Here is a 16085-nt window from a genome sequence, read left to right as displayed (position 1 = left end):
CAGGCGGGCGGGCGCGCAGGGAGGCGGCGAGCGTGTGCGGAGCGGCCGGAATCGAGGACTGTGTGTGCGTGCGCGCGAGTGTGCCTGTGTTCCTGCGTGTTTTTCCTTCTCCCTGGAGGATGTGAAGGGCTTCGCAGCTCGCGGTTCTCTTAGGATTCTTGACTTTTCGGAGCTCTGGGCTATGAGCACAACCCACCCACATAATCCATTTTGTAAGATCGGTTTACATCTGGAGTAAAAAGCGCAACTGGACGGGGGTGGGGCCGATAAACGAAACCTTCTGGAAATACGCACACACTGATACCAGAAAGAAACAATGAAAGATCTAGGAAGATTTTCATAACCTTCCAGCGGGTCCTTCCATTTTTTTCCGAAGGATTCTGGATTTTTTTTTCTGCCTTTCGAAGTCATCTTGGCATTTATTTTTTGTAAGCTGTTCTCCAGATACGTGTGTGTGTGCGCGCGCGCGTGCGCGCCTATCTGATGCATTTGACTGTCTTTTATCCAACTGCCCAGAAGCAAATGTGTTAACTCGTCTTGCCCTCCGTGCTCAGGTTCTCCAGGGCGGAGGACTCTCAGACCCATTTTCCCTGCTGGATTCGGAGCGGCTACCTGGCTGTGGACCTATGTGTGTGGATCCTTTTACCCAGAGGCTTGGAAAGCGCCGGTATTAACCTGCTTCCAGGTACATCACAAGGTCAACAGAGGGTCCCGCAGCCCTCTTGTCTCTGTGCATCCAGACCTTCCTGTCTTGGCCAGAAGGATATTTACGTTTTGGACCCCGTCATTTGAAGCCAAAAGTTTAGCCCTTCCTGCTGGCTCTGATCTCTGGTCAAACAAGGTAACAAGGATAGCTTTTAAAACTGCTTAACGAAATCCCCGGCTCCTCCTCAACCTTTCCTCGGCTCCCTCCTCCCCGTCAAAATGTCACCAGCTCTTGAATTATGTGGATTTGGGTTGGAGGAGAACTTGAAGGAAACATGATCTACCGCCGATGGCTAAGTCAGACCACTCTCTCTGCTGCCCTTGGTCCGGTGGGCATCCAAGCCGATCGTGAGAAGGGCCTGTCCCCTCCTTGTTGCCTCCTCCCCGTGTTGTGCTGGGTGTGCGTGTGCAAGTGTGAATGCGAGTGCGCGCGCGCCTTGGTGCGAGTGTGTGTGTGCTTCTGAGTGTGTGTGTGTCTGAGTGTGCGTGAGCGGCCGCCCTGTCTCTGCCCGCTCCCTGGGCGCAGAAACGTGGGTTTCATGGGGCGATCGCCGCGGATTCCCCACCCAGCGCGACCTGCAGGCAGCGGCATCAGTGGCAGAAGCCATCTCTCGGACTCCCTAGGATGCAGGTGCTGAGCTATGGCAAAGGGCAGCTGAAGTGAGGAGAGAGACCCCGTCGGACTGTGAAAGCCACCTGGAGCCACCTTGCCGGAATCGTACCTGCGGGCAGAAAGTCCTCCTACTACGGGCTTTTCCTCTAGAGGCACCAGGTAACAAGCAAAAGACTACTTGCCTCACCCAGTTTCTTTATGATCTTGTTTCTAATGTCTTATCTGCATTGCAGGCTACTTTACTTATTAATGTTTTGAAAATTATTAGCAGCTGGGTATCCAAGGGCGTTCCCTGATGTGGCAATAGAATTCTAGTAGGCGGGCTATAAATCTATACCTGAGCACTTCATCTAGCAGTGAAATCTAAGGGAATATGGATACACTCTGCCGTAGCAGATGTTTTCGGAACACTGGGTTTGGTGATCCTCTCTGAAAATGCCAGAGGTTAAAATCCAGTGTTTCCTTCGGGTTATGGTTGTCAGGGACCATTTGGTATCCAACCCTCCCCAGATTGTGGGGTGCAAGAGGGTGCTTGGTTTCCACCCATTATTTCAGGCCAGGATAATTGTTGACCCTTCCCTACTCCTGGTGCCAGGTTGATTTTCTTTCCTTATCCTGGCAGAGCTTGCCAGATCCTGTAGTAGTTGTAAATTACACATCTGGAGACTTTAATCCCAAATGGAGTTTTTTGGAACTTGCTTTGTCTTTGCGTGGAAGGAAATTCATTGTTGTTGTTGTTGTTGTTGTGTGTGTGTATTGAGATATGGTTTTTAATTGTGAGGGTTGCTTTAATGTAGCAAAATAGATCCATGAAAGAAGTCATTTGTATATCTAGAGGAGCCAGGCTAAAACCATTACCACCTCAACACCACCCCAGCTGTATTGTCTCAGTTGTGGAGAGGGGCTTGTGTGCAGTAGTTTGTGTGTGTGTGTGTGTGTGTGTGTGTGTCTGTATAGCATGTAATTTTGTAAATTCTTGATTTACAAGGAGTAGGGTGTAATTGTGACTGCCTAATTAACGTATTGGGTCTGAATGTTAAAATGGAGATTCCCATGGCCAGCTGAGGTAGAGCAAATTTAGTGAACTTCCAAAGCACCCTATTTCTCTTTCCTTTTTTCTATCACCTCCTTGTCCCCTACAAAAAAAAAAAAAATCCACTCCCTTTTCAGGGCATTAGGATTAGCAAGACAGAGCACTTCCAAAGTAGTCTCATCAATATTTCATTCCATCGTGGAGGTGGTCTGAATAATTCAGCGGAGGAGTGCTCGTCTGTCTCCAGCCTTCCAGCGCTGCTGGATGGCTGCACCCAGCAGAGGGTTTGGCCAGGCCCAGCACAGGGTGCCCTGCTCTAGGGGACAGTGGCTGGGACTGCTACTAGGGTTTCTCTTTGCTGAAGCCTCTTAGAAGAGTATAGGGGCACTGCCTGCTATTCCTCTTCCAGCTGCATTTTGATAGATATCCATATGATGGCATTTGCAGACTACAAGCTGGCCACTAGCTTGCTCCTCTCGCTTGATGTCCTGGACTCCTCTGGAGTCTGGGCTCGGCTGCTACTGCAGCCCTCACAGGCTGGTGGTGCTACAAAGCCATGTATGCAGCCAGCTTGGGGGCTGGGCTCCTCCACTGCAGCTGCCAGGCCCTCCTTGACACTTTCTTGGGGCGGGGCAGGAGAGCTCAGCGGCCCCCTGGCAGAGCGGGCACATCTTTGCTGAGGTGGCTCCTTGGATATGAGAAGGAGGTAAAGAGAGGCGTGGAAAGCGTTGATGTCCTGGGCCTGCAACCCTCATCCCCTTGTGAATGAATATTCAAGAACATAGAATAAAAGCTTGCTGCAAAAATGCCTTGATATTCAAATAGGATTTCTCAGGATTCAAAACCTGAAACTAAGTGCTTTTTCCTATATTTCCATTTGTTTCTTCTCTCCCCTCACATCCTCTGGATTGAATCAAGCTCATTTATACACCTGCTTTACCCTCAGTTGGAATACTAATGGAAAGACTACTACACCACCCCCTTCACCCCAGGCCCAGTAAAGATGAAGGAGATAGGGCCACTTTAAAGACAGCTCTTAACTTCAAGCTCTGGGGAGAACCAAGAAAGGATATTGAGGGTAACTCAGACTTAACAGAAAAGCAGGTCCCCACTCTACCTTCTGAAGACTCAAGGTACTGCCTGCACAAAACTAAAAAATTCTTGGGAATTTGGGAAAAAATAAGTGATTTTTTTTCTCTTTTAATGAATTTATTGGCATTTCTCCCGTCAATCAGAAAATCCTAGACAGAAAACTGACTTCTGTACTTTACAAATCTGACAAGGACACCTCTTTGTCCCCCAAATTTCTCCAGAATATTATTACAACAGAAGCTATATCATTTGTAATGTTTGTTAACAAATAAGGCATACCTGTTTAGAGTGTGCCCAAGAAAGAAGGACTGCTGGTGGAGCATATAAGTACTTGGAAAAATCATGAAATAATCTTTTCCCTCTTCATTTCACTTCTTTTTTTTTTTTTTTTTGCCTTTTCTCACTAAGGAGCTAAGGATTTAGTGAATTGTAGGTCAAGTCTTGTCCTTCTACCCTCATCCTCAGGGGTTTAGGTGAAACGTCATAACCATAAACACCTGCTAGCACAGAGTTTCATGTATAGAAGTTCCTAAAAAAATGGACATTTCTTCCTCTCTTTGCTTTTCCTGTCTGGAGAGACAGAACTGTGCAAACCAGTTTGGAGATCTGAGTCCACTGTGCTTGTTAAGCATTTGTCCTTAGAGTTGGCCTGGCTCTTTAGCAGGTTAAGACTGACAGGTATTGATAGGAAATTTCTCAGCAAAATCTTCCTTCCTTGTAAGCCCTCTTATGGTCCCTATTAAGAGGGCAGAGTAATAAGAAAGCCAGGACACCCATGGGAACCAATGTGAGCATACAGGCAGGTGGAAAGAAGTTGTCATTTGACTTCTGTTCCCCAGACCATTTCTTTTAGTCATTTTCCCATTTCTTTTTTCAAGAATGGAATGACCTTGAGCAACACCAATCTTCTGTGTTTCACACATGTCTTTTTCTTCCACAGGCATGTGATATATACATATAGGAACACACACACACACCCCATTTTTGAAATGTGAGATTTCTGTGCTTATGTGTTTTGAGATGGGTTCATGAGGATATATCTGATAGATACCAGACAGAGGTGATTTTCTTTCTTTTTTTTTTTCTCAAGAGGGATGGCAACAACTGTGATCATTTGAGGGAAAAGTGCCCCACCCTTTTCCCCTCTTCTATTATTTTTGTCTCCTCTGTCATTAAATGTATTAGTGTAAAGCAGTATCTTGTTATGGTATTTTATGTAAATGACCATCATATGTTATATCTGCTTTTTATCTTTTCATTAATGACCAACAGTTCCTTGGTCCATTTAAACCAGTGCTCTGTTTCCTCTCGCTGCTTTTGAAGCACTTTTGGCTTCGTAGTTTTGCTGAGTTTTCTAGCTGGTGAAATTAGGATCTTGCTTTCTGCTGATACTATTGCTGTGTTCTTATGTGGTTGGGATGAGATGCTTGCAGATATCAACCAAGGTTCCTGCTTCTACATAAAACTACTACATAATAGCTCATGAGTAGTCAGTTATGTTAGGAGATATTTACAATAAACATTGCTAATACATTGTGTGTGTGTGTGTGTGTGCGCGTGTGTGCACGCGCGCGCCAATTTTGGAGTTGGAGGAAGCAGGCTTCTTGAAATTTTCTAAAGGCTTAACTGGCTAATCTGTTCACTAATTCCAGTGGTTTTAATTTCCTCTTTACCCAGAAATGTAATATATTGCCAATACTTTCAGAGTTTTGTGTATGATATAATTTGTTATAAGTTCCATGTTTCATTGAAGTATAAAGATATAAATTTAGGCTTTTAAATAGATGTGATTGTGACCTCCTAGGACAACTGACTAACAGAGAATTTTGCTAAATAATTCCGTTGACACACGTGTATATCTTTGCCTTGTTCAGTAAATTTAGAGAGTGAGACTACACATTATATTTCTACAGCCCAATTTTTTATTCCTGTGGCATCCTTTAATCATTGAGGACTATTTAAAACCTAAGGCAGCATAATTTGTCCATGGCATGGTGTGTGTTTGGTGAAATTAGGAAGTACTCTGTTTATAAGTATTGAAGCTTATTCTGGTTAGAGGCAAACCATTTTTATTATGCTCTACTAACATAAATTGTAAGTAATTATGAAAAACCCAAATTTATATAACTATAAAAAGAGATAGAAATATAAGGATTTAATGCAGAGATAGTTAATGCTATATTGAAACTTTTATATCAGATTATCCTAATAGATACTGTTCTGATAGAGTGCTACTAAATGAACTATGACATGATTTAATACTAATTATTAAGATGGTTAACAAGTGATAGAATATTACGGTGGAGTTACATAGTTTTATAAATAAACTATCATTTTACTGATACCAAGTAAATCATATGAAAAGGCTTTATTATTAAAACTACAAACTATTTTTGTAAGATTTCTCGGAAATTTGCTTTTATTATTGAAGTTAAAAACTTGGTCACTTTGAGAGGAAAATGTCAATTGATTAATTTGGGTCTTCCTCAAAAATATTTTTATGAAAGAAATCTGTTTAGTCATAAATTTTCTGCTCTTCTTTTCTTTGTGGTTGAATATATGTAATTCATTATTTTAAAAAACTCCCAATGAAATATTTTGAAATTGGTGTTATTATAATCCTTGTGAAGAATAATTGCAGAATTTCCATTCAATAATGCATCAATTTTAGATTTAACAAAAAGGCTCTAAAAGAAGTAATAAGATACATAAAGTTACAGGATCATTTTTTTCCCAACTCTGGAAACAGTTCCTTAATTCTTAGAAAAAGAACGAAAGAAAACACTAATTAGATCAATATATACTCAATTAGAACCACTATATTTTATCAGGGATAGAAGCCAAAACAGTGTTGTTTAAGTTACTGTATTTTCATTTTGCTTGCACAGTTCCTTTGAGGAAATGCTAAAGAGTCCAGGGCACACAACAGTTTCTCTCTGGATTCCATTCCCCATGTAGACTTCTCATTTCCTATCCAGAAGTAGGTTTTCATGAATCTTAGTAGTGTCACTTCCAAAGTTATAGGATGCTTGCATTAAAGTGATTTACTAGTGGGAACATATCAATTCTGTAACCATGAAAACGAACTTTCTCTATTTTCTTTGGAAGAACAGGCTGTGGTATATATTTCTCAGTAATTAACACTTTTTGTTATTTTTTTTTCTCATGGTGTAAAATGAGGTTATGAGATGATTTATGTGCACTTGTCTTATTAGTGCCAAGGCATTTGTATAGGAACATTGAAATTCATATAATTCATATGGCAACATTGAACATAGCAATGAGTAGTATGTATGCTTTATTTTACATGGAGAAAGATAATTATATCACTAATATTCACAGGTATTTTAGTTTGAAATGCCTCATTTAATAGAAATGTGCCTACCTTGACACTGAGAATTTAGGGTTATTTATAAGAATTATGGAGAGTACTTGCCATGTTTTGATTGTTCATATATTAGGCACTTTAAAAACATATAACTAGACATTGGATCCTGACCTCAAGGAACTTGTTTTCTTAGTAATATGAAACATATAAACAATGCACATGCTTGAAAGTAACTGATATTTTCAATTAGATTTTGATATTTTATGTTTGTAGTAGGAGAGAGAGGAAATCAAAAAATTGTAACTGTGTTTTGTGGAGGATGGTGTATGCAGTGGTTAGAAGCATGAACTTGGGGATTTCACAAACCTGTGTCTCAGGCCTGTGTAATCTTGAGCAAGTCTTCTCTGAGCCTTGGTGTCCTCACCTCTAAAATGAAGTTAATAATAGAAGACACACTTAGTTGCTATCATCTCATCATTAGCAATCTATCTATAATAATAAAAGCATAATATGCTCATTAGACCAGACGTCATTCCAGACGACACGACTTACCAGACGAAGCGAGGGCTGCTGCAAGGGAAGAGCAGGTTCCGGGTGCCAGGGGGAAGCCGGTGCTGGCAGGCTGGCAGTCAGGGGATTGAAGGCCTACTCTTGCACAAATTCCGTGCATCAAGAATATATATATGCCTAAGCTACCATTCAACCATTGGACTGGTAGCTATGATGCACACTGACCACCAGGGGGCAGATGCTCTGATCGGTAGGTTAACTTGATGCTGGGGTCAGGCTGATCCGGACTGGGTGAGATGGGCTAGACGCAGCTTGGAAAAATCCATGCACCAGACGGTTTTGACCCAATCCCTACAAGACAGGCCAAGGGACCCCACTGGTGCACAATCAGGGTGGGGAGGAGCACGGGAGGGCTCCAGAGTGTGTCCGGCCCATCTCGCTCAGTACCAATCGGGCCCAGCTGGCTGGGAAGGGACCCCACTGGTGCACGAATCCATGTACCAGGCCTCTAGTTATGAGAATAAAAGAGAAATTAAAGGGTATAGTAATTGGATAGTTTAAGGCTTATCTTTTGGAGCAGTGGTTCTCAACCTGTGAGTTGCGACCCCTGAAAATACATCCTGCATATCAGATATTTACATTATGATTCATAACAGTAGCAAAATTATAGTTATGAAGTAGCAACAAAAATAATTTCATGGTTGGGGGTCACCACAACATGAGGAACTGTATTAAAGGGTTGTAGCATTAGGAAGGTTGAGAACCACTGTTTTGGAGGGTCACAGACCCTCAGAATTCTAAGGAATTCTAAAGCCAAACCAAGGGTCCTATAGTCCAGTGTCTTCAGTCACTAAGCAGAAGCTAGAAAGCTGGAAAATTGACTGGGTTTAAGACATTGTAGGCGGGACAATCTCTGTACACCATAGAGTGTAAGACTTACCCAAGACATTAACATTTAAATTTATTTTAACCTTTGTTGGGTCTGTCATTGTGAAATTTTTGTGTTAGTCTTAAACTTTTCTCTAAAGCCAGATTGGTCATCTGGACTAAGCTTGAGTACCCTTAGTGATTCTAAAATCACTCCACCTAAAGTAGAATATTCCATTTTTGAATAAGCATATTACATCATTTCTTTTTGTCATTAAGCCAAAAACCTGGCATCCTGTGGCTTGTAATTAATTTTATTATAGGAGGGGTACACAATAAGCCTAATTCCCAATGACAGTACCTCAAATATTTAAACTGACTTATTTGAGATCCCCAAACCATGATTGTTCTGCTTTTGATTAAATCTAACTCTGGACCCAAACTAATCATGATTTTAAGCCCTATTATCTTTGACGCTCAATAAATGTTAGCTATATTTCATCATCACTCTCTTCTAGATGAACTTCAGTTTTTTTGCCTCACTTTTAATTGAAGCATGGTACCAGTGCCAACAAAACACATGTGATGATTAGCACAGAGTTGAGCAGGGCCATCATTTCTTTGCTTTTGGAACAGAGAAAGCAGGTATACATGGTTTAACTCTCCATCTGCATTCATGTCAAATATTACTATTTGATTAATTACTATTTTTCTTTTGAGCCTGGACAAGGCCTTGGACTCCTATGGTGATTGCCAGAGAAAAGAGGGTTAGGGGGAGGTAGAAGAGGGTACAGGGGGAGATACATGGTGATGGAAGGTAACTTCACTTGGGGTAGGAAACACAGAATACAATATACAGTGATATATTATAGAATTATACACATAAAACACAATTTTATTAACCCAATGAATTTAATGAAAAAATTAACATACCTCTGGGATGCTACAACTTGTCAATCCAAGTTTGGTCACAACTTTAAGAGTATTTGCCATTCTGAGTCTAGATACTAGTAAAACTACCTATGTAAACCAAAATTAATTTCAGAATATAAGAAGGAATAAAATACATTTATTTGAGCAAAAAGGAGCTACAGTCCAGGAGATACTGATTCAGGTAACAACCTAAACTAGGGCGGCCATCTTTTATAATAGAAGTTTCTATCCAGGTTCTTAAGTTCATTTTATATAAAAGTTTTCCATATTGTGCGATTCTGATTGGACAGGGCAGGTCTCAGTCTGTTGGTAGAAAGATAAAATCCGGGTTTCCCTGCAGTTTTCAGACTTTATAAAGAAGTGAGGCATTTTTCGGGAAGCTGAGCGTTCAGTCGGAGGTTCTTCCTGGTGTACGGGAGGAGCTCCTGTGAGCAAACGGGCACTAGGCTCGAATTGTGTATAAATTTGGGGCCTTTAGTTGTCCATAGAGAGTATGTTTTAGCAGATAAATTTCTTCTCGGGGTTCACAACAAATGAATCTTCTCTAGGTCCATGCCTGAGCCAACTTTCTCAATGATTTGCTTATAATGAAGAAATTAACTTAAATCTTTTCACTAAATATTGAAAGAAAACTAACTTATCCATTGTAATGATATTATTCATAATAAATATGAAAATGAAATAGAGAAAGCTTAGAGTAGTAGATTTTACCTGATACTAAGGGGGTTGGGTGGCTGCCTCATGAGCTCTCTGATCTGGGTAAGAATAACTCAAGCCCATCCTCTGATTCCCTTAGCAAACATTTACTCCTCACTTAGTGCATGCTGGGATACCCTGCTCACCATTGTTCCTTTGAGACACAAATGCCAAATGAGGAAGCTGCAGCCCAGAAGGAACAAATATTCCTTCAGAAGGGCAGCTTTAGGACAGAGTCAGTGTTGATGACATTCTCACATATTAGCCTTTTAATTTCCTCTTAAACCTAGATGAAACTGATTTCTATGTTCAGTTAATTTGTGCTACCTCCTCCATTTTTGAATAAAATTGACAATGATACTCCTAGCAGTTTCTCCAGCCTTCATATGAGGATACCTAATTTCTAACAAAGGGAAAAATAATTTGAATATAGAAGGAAATTACAGCAAATCTCCCTTTTATCTGGTATATTTGTAGAATGACTCTAGGACAGTGGTTCTCAACCTATGGGTTGTGACCCCTTTGGGGGTCAAACGACCCTTTCACAGGGGTCGCCTAAGACCATCGGAAAAGATGTATATAATTACATATTGTTTTGTGATTAATCACCATGCTTTAATTATGTTCAATTTGTAACAATGAAAATACACCCTGCATATCAGATATTTACATTACGATTCATAACAGTAGCAAAATTACAGTTATGAAATAGCAACGAAAATAATTTTATGGTTGGGGGGTCACCACAACAGGAGGAACTGTATTAAAGGGTCGCGGCATTAGGAAGGTTGAGAACCAATGCTCTAGGATATCAACATTCTTCATAATCTTGAATGTTATTTGTTTAAAAATGTCATTTAAATGCTTTACTTTTAGCATAAGCACTACATTGTTAAAATTGACACACTAATTCTAAATCTAGTTTTCCTTCTCTTAATGACTTCAGGTCTTCACTGTATATGTTAGTGATTGCAAAATGCTTTCAGGAACCAATCTGTGACATGTTTAAGGCAGTTTTTACTGAAACTAATTTTTCCCCAACATTTTTTCTCTTCTATCTTCTATATATGATCTTTCTTTGATTTATCCTTGTTCTCTTATAGTTAACATTTTTTAGTGAGCCTATTTTACTTCTTCAATCACTGATAGGAACTTATTAATAAAATAACAAGATCCTTAAATATCTTTGGAAAGTAAGAGCCTGAGGATGAATACAATTCTATGACCTCCTCCACTGAGGAAAGCACATGAGTTTTCCTCCAAGTACTCTATGTGGAAAGCACTGGATGATGCTAACAAGTATAACTTGGATAATATATAAGAGATGTTGCCCTAGCTGGTTTGGCTCAGTGGATAGAGTGTTGGCCTATGGACTGAAGGGTCCCAGGTTCTATTCCAGTCAAGGGCATGTACCTTGGTTGCAGGCACATACCCAGTAGGGGGTGTGCAGGAGGCAGCTCATCGATGTTTCTTTATCATTATGTATCTAACTCTCTATCCCTCTCCCTTCCTCTCTGTAAAAAAATCAATAAAATATTTCTTAAAAATATATCTATTAATAAAAGGGTAATATGCAAATTGGTCATGAAACCTTCACAGTCATGACCTGATATGCTAATTAGTCATGACCGGTATGCAGATTGACCATCACTCCAACACACAAGATGGCCACCCCTATGTCATCACAAAATGGCCACCACAAGATGGCTTACAGGTGAGGGCAGTTGTGGGTAATCAGGCCAGCAGGGGAGGGCAGTTAGGGGCAACCAGGCCTGCAATGGGTGGGCAGTTGGGGATGATAAAGCCAGCAGGGGAACAGTTAGGCATTGATCAGACTGGCAGGGGTGTGGCTAGGGGGTGATCAGGCTGGCAGGCAGAAGCGGTTAGGGGCAATCAGGCAGGCAGGCAGGTGAGCGGTTGGGAGCTAGCAGTCCTGAATTGTGAGAGGGGTGTCCGACTGCTGGTTTAGGCCCAATCCCACTGGGCCTCAATGGGCAGTCGGACATCCCTCAAGGGGTCCCAGATTGGAGAGGGCGCAGGCTGGGCTGAGGGCACTTATCCTCCCCCCACCCCAGTGAACGAATTTCATGCACCGCACCTCTAATATATATACAATAGATGTTGATCAGCAGCAGCAGCATCTTCATCATTTCCTGAGAATGTACTCTGTGCTAGGCATGCATTATTGATTTTCACCTTCCTCTACTCCATGGAATAATCATACATCTTAGGCATGATTATATACATTTTTAGAGGAATAAGTTGGAGCTGAGGGCAGTAACTTTACTTGCCCATGATTATAAGACTAATAGATGATAGGGCTAGAATTCAAGTCCAAATTCTTCTGATTCTAAAGAAGAAGTTATATGTGCTATACTTAGGAGATTTCCCCCTCTTTCTACCCATTGCCATGAGGTCTGAGCAGACTGATGTTGCAGTTCTTAATGAGAGTTTCAGGCTCTTCCCCTCTCACCGCCCCCCTCCCCCCCGCCCCCAACCTCCTTCTATTGGGACAAGGCCAGAGAAAAAGTCAAATGCCAAACTCATTTTGTCACCTTTATTACAAATTTCTATGCTGTTATTTTAATTACAGAGAGGCCTTACAGCTGGAATCTGATGTTTAATTCTAGCTATATATTTGGCAGAACAGACCATTTCTAGATTAATTCATGTGGTGTATTTCCCTCTGTTATTTACTTTCTGACCTCCTTTGGAAAATTTAAAATGGCCACAAATTTATTGTATGTCTTCCCATCAAGAGTAGATATCTGTTACCCTTCTCCTTGAATCTAGATTGGCATTCGACTTGTTTTGAAGGATAGGTGTGGCAGAAGTAATATGGTATAACTACCAAGCCGAACCCTCTAGAGCAACGGTTCTCAACCTGTGGGTCGCGACCCCTTTGGGGGTCGGCTTACCCTTTCACAGGGGTTGCCTAAGACCACCAGAAAACACATATATAATTACATATTGTTTTTGTGATTGATCACTATGCTTTAATTATGTTCAATTTGTAACAATGAAATTGGGGGTCACCACAACACGAGGAACTGTATTAAAGGGCCGCGGCATTAGGAAGGTTGAGAACCACTGCTCTAGAGGCCAGGTACCCTCCATTCTTGCCATCCTGGAAAAATATTATCATCATGTGAAGAAGCCCAGGTTTCCTGCTCTAGACGACAGTGGCCCAGCTGACAGTCTGCAGCAGTGGCAAGGCATGTGAATGAGGCCACATTATACCATTCAAACACAATTGAGTTTCCAATAATTATAGTCACATGAGTGACCCCAGGTTAGACCAGCAGAAGAACCAGCTCATATTTATGACCCACAAATCATGAAGAAATAAAACGGTTATTACTTTAACCCACTAATTTATAAGGTAGGAATAAATAACTGAGACTCCCTGCCCGCCCCCCCCCCAACTCTCTGCCCGTTTGGGTCATGGGACATAGCCACCCACCATGCCTATTTTGGAAGACAGCCTTACTTCCATTTTTTAATACTTTCATCAAATATATGTTAACTATTTATAATATTCCATCCTGCTGTCCGTCCATCCACATAAACATGGATTTTTGAAGAATATATTATTTTCTTAAACCTTTAGGAGTATTTGCTGATTCCTTAAATATATCAAATGTCCTCAAAATGCTTTTTTCTAAGATGCTTCCTAATATGGCTAAATGGAATTTTGATTTGTGCTTTCTTCTCCACCCACTTATTACTGCATTAGAGAAGCTTCCCCAAGAGGGTAATTCTCTTATGCAAGAGGCCATGCCATTCACCGAAAGCCCAAGGAAGAATCTGTGTTTGTTTCTCCAAGTTGCATTCGGGCTTGGTTTAGTTCAGAGTGACATTTTGTCATTTCTCAAGATTTCATTTTACTTCCTAATTATATTTCAGTAGTTCATATTTACCATTCATTTATTCTGTAAATTAAACCTAGATAGCACAATTACTTTATTCTGGGACTTCATACACACCTTGTTTTATTTAATAATGTTCTCATTTATGCATCACATTACTCTACAGGAATTTGGCATACTGGTGCAGGTATAATAAGGTGCAGAATGTAGGCCATGGAACAGTACAATTATGGTTTTCCAACTTGCTGATTACTATTTGTTTGCAAAAAGTACATAGTTACAAAGTAAGTACAATCAAATTCAGTGTTTTTACTTTTAGTAAAGAAATACATTTGTGAGGGGGTACTTGGGAATGCATATCACGTTCACCTAAATATTTTCCACAAAGGTGTTTTGTCATGGATATGAAAAATCTCCCTGAAATATATTAAAAATGAAATACTTTATTTATATTTTTTTCTGTTTTCTCATAATATGAATTTAGAGTTTAATATAAGTAAGGTAATATAAGTAAGGTAATATAAGTAATATTGTGTTAATCATTTGAAATTTTTACTAGTGATTTCAAAATAACCAAGCACATATTTTATCTGCTGCTGCCATAATATACATTAAAATTAATTTTCTTAGCATGATATATATCAGTTCCCTCATCTAAAAAATGGGGTTAATGTTAGTGTCCCAATGGCCTGTTGTGAGAAGTAAGCAAAATAATGCTTCTCAGGACTTCACATAGTGACTGGAAAATAATAGAATGTTGAACAGCACTAGCAAAAAATGTATCTTATATTTTATATATCAGAGTGTAATATTTAGTCTGAGTAGATTGTCAGCTTGTAAATCTCATTCTTCTTTACTCTGTGCAGGCCCTGAGATTGAAGAAATCTTCTAAGACAAAATCAGGAAGATACTTTTATTTCCCAGTGATTGCAGAAGTTAATAACAAAAAAGAAATTAATAACAATAAACTTTCATTCAGATCCAGAATAACTCAATATAGTTATACTAGCTAGAATGATATTTTAACAGGACTATCTCAAATAATGTATGAGCTTTGGAACATGATTTAGAAAACTGAAGATAACAATTACTTTAAAAATTATCTAATAGGTAAGACCAGTCCAGGTTTTTCAGAGTTTTAAAAAATTATACAATTTGGTGGAGCTTTTGAGGAAATACAGTATCAAATTAAAAACACAAAAGAAAGGACCTGTGTGTGCAACATTAGCTTGGAAAATTTGCCTTTTATGCCATGCACATGTTCATCAAATTCTGGAGAAAATGAGTAATTTTCTTTTTTTTCTGTCTGGGAAAATTGATTTTATACTTCTTTAAACTAATTTTGCCAAGAACTGTTTTTTTTTTTTTTAATTCATGGTAATCCCTTTAATAGTTTTAGTACATCTTTGAGTATTTTTATTAAATTGGAAATGGAAATATTTACCTAAGTACCTATATAAGTATATCACTATTACTTATTATTTTATTGGGATCAAAATAAATGGATGAATCAATTTGTATAATTAATGACCACATTTTCCAATGAAAATTTGGGGAGATCATTTCTTCAATTTTAGGTGATACCTGTAACATTACAGTTGAAAACATGGAATAAATAGTTGTCTCTAAAGTATCATGTTAAAGGAAGAAAGCAGATTCAAGGGGAATTTTAAAGAAAAATAGGGAATTTTAGTGAAATCTTGCGTGTACACTCAGGAGGTATTGTTTGAATATTTATATGTACATTCATTAATAAATACTGGGTTTGGAGTCAAGCACTAAATCTATGTTTATAAATAATAGAAAGAAAACTTTTTCTTTTTTTATAGTTACTTCCTGTATATTGCTGTTTACATAATAATTTTAATATTTGAACATTTGGGGATCCATGGAAAACTATATCACAGTTTTAAAAATCTCTCTGTCTCTTCTTAAAAACAATATATATTGTTTTTAAAACAGTGTCATGTTTAATATTATTATGAAGATTTTCCCTATTTTGTCTGTCCACATATCCCTCTATAAAATAAAATCCATATTCAGAATGGAAAGTATCAACTCTTTAAAACTGCTTCAAAGCACATATTACAAAATATTACTGGATGAGGTAATAGGTTTTCTGGGATTCAGTGCTTCTTGGATGGAGAGAATCCATGTGAACTGAGTTTAAATGGAGTTAGTATTCATTACCGCTGAATTTGGTGCTATCAGTAACAATTTAAATATATGATTTACCATTGTAAGTTGAAATTATATATTGACTATACAAGAGTCGAAGGAGGAGTTGAGACCTGCGGTTGAATAATATTTCAGAGTGAGACAAATGGAGTGACGTGGGGTAGCAAGCTTGTTAGAGTTCAGGTAGTGTAATCAGCCTTCTATAGCATAAGATTTTTGTTTTCAACAACTTACGACTAGAAAACAGGGTTGTGTTACTTA

General features: G+C 39.3%; 1 protein-coding gene across 1 annotated transcript in view; it reads left to right on the top strand.

Annotated features, from left to right (window-relative positions):
* Positions 1 to 9: 9 nt before the first annotated feature.
* LRFN5 (leucine rich repeat and fibronectin type III domain containing 5) overlaps positions 10 to 16085 on the top strand; it is a 293562-nt gene continuing 277486 nt past the window's right edge. Inside the window, exon 1 of the mRNA XM_006757727.2 lies at positions 10 to 1477. The gene's annotated coding sequence lies outside the window, so the exon portion shown is untranslated. The remainder of the gene's footprint in view (positions 1478 to 16085) is intronic.

The sequence above is a fragment of the Myotis davidii genome, unplaced genomic scaffold (genome assembly GCF_000327345.1).
Source record: "Myotis davidii unplaced genomic scaffold, ASM32734v1 scaffold273, whole genome shotgun sequence".
Lineage (NCBI taxonomy): Eukaryota > Metazoa > Chordata > Mammalia > Chiroptera > Vespertilionidae > Myotis > Myotis davidii.
This window is presented reverse-complemented; position numbering and strand designations above follow the sequence as displayed.